Raw genomic sequence first — 316 nt, 5'->3', positions numbered from 1 at the left:
TTACCTCCTGTTCGTCAGCTGGCGCCGAGTTATCTCCCTAACGAAGTACAACCCTCGATGACCCCGCGCTCTCTTACCCTCTCATTACGGGTCTCGCGCTCTCTGTCTCCATCAGTCTCGGCCTCGAAGCGCTAGGAGAGAGAGGGGGGAGGAACTTTGTCTCAAATCGTCAATCTTGGTTTATCATTCATCTTTTGTTTTTTTTCCCACTGGGGAAATGAGGGAGAAAGAAGGGGAGAGGGGAATAGATTGCGATAAAGATGAAGACGTAGAGACCAAGAGGAGGAGAGGAAGGTTTGCAAACTGTAAGTCTTCT

This window comes from Penaeus monodon, chromosome 29 (genome assembly GCF_015228065.2).
Source record: "Penaeus monodon isolate SGIC_2016 chromosome 29, NSTDA_Pmon_1, whole genome shotgun sequence".
Classification (NCBI taxonomy): Eukaryota; Metazoa; Arthropoda; class Malacostraca; order Decapoda; family Penaeidae; genus Penaeus; species Penaeus monodon.
Note: the sequence above shows the minus strand (reverse complement) of the source record.